This window comes from Meleagris gallopavo, chromosome 2 (genome assembly GCF_000146605.3).
Source record: "Meleagris gallopavo isolate NT-WF06-2002-E0010 breed Aviagen turkey brand Nicholas breeding stock chromosome 2, Turkey_5.1, whole genome shotgun sequence".
In the NCBI taxonomy this organism is placed as follows: Eukaryota; Metazoa; Chordata; class Aves; order Galliformes; family Phasianidae; genus Meleagris; species Meleagris gallopavo.
This window is the reverse complement of record NC_015012.2, coordinates 96,905,847-96,909,565: the sequence shown is the minus strand read 5'-3', so window position 1 is coordinate 96,909,565 and position 3,719 is coordinate 96,905,847.

The following is a 3,719-nucleotide window of genomic DNA, read 5'->3' as shown; positions in this document are numbered from 1 at the left end:
AAAAAAAAAACCCTCTTCTTTTCCTAGTTCTGTAATATATATTATCTGGCTTCTGGGTTTTATTAGTTATTGGTAATTGTTGTTTTTTTTTTCTTCCAGAGGGCTGTTGCTTAATTCAATATACAGTGCGTGTTAGGAAATAGATTATGGTACTTTCTCTCTGTTTTATATTTGTGCCTTTTTCAGCTGTTGCAGAGGACTGATGATAAAGGTGGAAAAAAATTGCTCTCTCTTTGAGTGGAGATGCAGAAGATTCAGGAAAAAATAAAGCTCTGTGCCCCTGTAAGAGCAAGAGAAGAAAGGCAGTCATGATTCAGTTTTCTCCATCCTCTACTTCCCTACCAGAAGCTGAGCTATATTCTTCAAAACCTGTATTTTGAAAGCATAGTTACTGCATTCCTAGCACTAGCAGTAAATGAGTGCCCCTCCTCCAGTTACACACCTGTCCACAGACATGCTACATGTATGCCAAAATAGTCCTGTCATTCTTTTGATATTCACCCCCTAGTGAGAAACCTTTAGGTAGAAGGTTCACGTGCCAGGATACAAAGACTGTCCCTGGTCTGCACAGCAAGGATTCATTCACACAATGATAACTTTGCTGCTTCCATCTGCTATATCATATTAAAAGGCATCTAAAACCACAGGATTATTATTCTGGATATAATTTTTTTCTATACAGACAATGCCAGCAGCTGCCTCAGATAGTTTTATCAGTCTCAGGATGAACTGTTAATGAGAAATGCAATGGTCCAACAAGCTGCTCATAGGAAGAAGATGGGCAAAGATCTTTATCAAGATGTATAAAAGGCTCAAGTGCTGTAATTTGAGAAATGTATTTTGCTTCAGCAGGAAGAACTAACAAGGCAGAAGACAGTAATTTCTTTCATTTTGGTGTGTTTGTCTGCTGTTGAACATTCTTCTCCAGCAATGGCTGCCTTCCCCTAGCAGCACAATATCTAAGCAACTCTCCCCTTCTCTCTGAAAGGCAGCTAGAGGCAAGTGTTTCCAATGGATTTCCCTATCATTCTTATGTACTGCCTCTTCTTAGTAAGTTGAAATTCATATTGCTTACAAAACAGATAGATCAGACAAAAAGCATAAAGTTTTCCGGACACTTGATATAATTTTGTGTGCCAACAGCAATGCCTTCCTTCTCAGTTATATTTATGAAAGCATTTATATGAAGACAGCAAAATAAACATTATTCCTCCTGTTTCTCCATGTCTTTTCTCTGCAAATGCACTTCTCCTTTCCCAAAGATACTAAAAGAAGCCTTCCTTTTTCTTCTTACTGGTGTAAACTGAAATTCATTTCACCGAAAAGGTATGAATTGGTACCAAAACAAGGGAAAGAAATCCCAGGGAACCCTATGCTGTGGTGAAGAAACCTGTAGAAACTTCATATGCAGCTGGAAAAATGACCATGTTAGTACTTGCCTCGGCTAAGTAGATTACCAAATGTTCTGAATTTACAATTTACGTGAATCAATCATTTTGGCTATTACTCTAAATTTAGACTATTGGAGCCATGAACAAAACCAGCCCTTTGTTTTTAGGGCAGCTGTTAAATATATGAAGCATACAGCAGGCTTCCTAATGCAATAATAAATAAATAAATAAATAAATAAACCCCCAAATTCATCTTGTCACAGCTAGCAAAAGTACAGCTAGAAAAGCTTGAGATTCATTGTAGAGGCACGAATTGTCATAGCTCTACGCTCATCGACTGAGCTGTACCAACCTGACTATGCTTCACAATGCAATCAATTTGTCTGGGCTTCCTTGGGAAACCCAAAAAGAAGGGAGGTTTAGACAAAGGTTTTCAAAGAGGTAGACACCTCAATCTCAGCATCTGTGCACAGTGTCCCTAGTTTCCATTTGTGTTATTGGGAATTGCCATCCCACTTAGATTGCCTTTTCACACTAAATTACGTCTCAGGTATTCAGTTCCCCTGCAATGAGTCTGATCAGAACTTGATTGGAGTGTGAAGACAATCAAGTCGTGTCCTGGTTTTGATAAGCTGAATGGCTTTTCAGTTGTTTTTCTTAGATGTCATTCCTTGTCTGAAAAATGTTATCCTTTCACCCAGAGAAAGATGGGTGGACTGTGCTGTGGTTAAGACACTGCAGATTTATATAAGAAAGTGTACATATCTCATCTGGGAATCATTATGCATTGATTAAATTCTAAGTAATTTCAACGTAAGGCTTACTATTTTTTTCTTGTTTGTTTGAGTTGGCCACTAAGATTGATCACGTTGGAGAAACTAACCATAACAATAGCAAATCTGAAGACAGACCATTTAATTAGACCTGCTGCTCACATTAAGACTTTGTTGTGACTTATAAGAGAAGACAGAGGAAAATATAAAACATCTGTAGAGTAAATCAAGCAACTGATCCATGTAGAGAGCATTCAACAACAAATCACCTATTACACTTGTAGGATAGTAGCATGTTAATGAAGTGGTTGACTGGAAATGATGTGGACAGTCATCATCACTTGTTATTCATCTTCCATGGTCTACATCCATATTGTTCATTCCCCATCTTCCCTCTCTTTCACTTTTCTCCACACTCCTCGTCTCTCTGACTTCCCTTGTTCTCCCAGCTCAATTCAGAGCCATGTTCAGATTTGGGAAAAGAGCTTTCTCTGACTTTTGCTCTTTTCCTTTTTGGCTGTCCTCCTTTATCCTTTACATGTTCCTGATTCTGTATGGCTTTAATGAAAATCCCACTTGCTACGTTTTGTGCTGAGGATCGGAGCTTGCACCCAGTTCCACTAACTTGAGAGCGGCTGTGTAAGCACAGGCTCTATACAAAGACAACTTGTAGGTGGCTCTGAAGACCTCCAGAGGGCACTGTAAGGACACCTAAATGAGTATCTGTCTCTGGTGAATGCCTAAGGAACAAAAAGGGCAATGCTGATCTCCTCCATTCTGCCAGAACACGGGCCACCACATAGGTAACACAGAACACAGCTGGCCTGTTATAAAAATGTCTGAGGGAGGATCTCAGTTCCTTCCTGTTAGCTGCTGCCTTGTATATAAACCTTAGATTTGACCAAGAAAAAAGATTTTTGCTCTGTGGTTTCCTCCACCCAGCTAAGGAGGATTGCAGCTTCAGTGTATGGCTACCTTCACTGCTGAAGAATGCCATACAATCACAGCTCCTGAGGCAGAGCAGGTAGGAGTCTGCTACAATACTGCTTCAGATCCCACTCTTTGCAATACACTTAGACATTGCATAGCAGACTACAACTGCTTTCACTTTTGTGGAACCCTGGGAATATGAATCTGAATGCAAGAGTACTGTTCATCAAATATGTGCCCTAATTGCTCAAATCTGAACTCAGCTTTGACTACAATTGAAGTTTTTTCCAGACATTCTGCTTGTGCACTACATGGACCAAATGTCACAGGCAAGTAGAGCACAGGCAGTAGTGGTACCCTGGATGTGCAAAATCCTTTTCATTTACTAAGAAATTCACCTCTCAGCAATTATAGAAAAAGATAAAGCTTCCCCCACACCCTTCCTCAAAGCAAAGTAATCTGAATTACATGTGGGTTCCTAGCTCAAGGCATTCAGTTTTGCATGTACAAAGTAAGTCAGGGCTTATAGAAAATAGATGGCTTAAATACCGGCAAAGACTTGAGTAGAAATGAGGTCAGAATTTCAGTATAGGTTTAAGAAAGGTTTTTCTGCCCCTGTTTACGC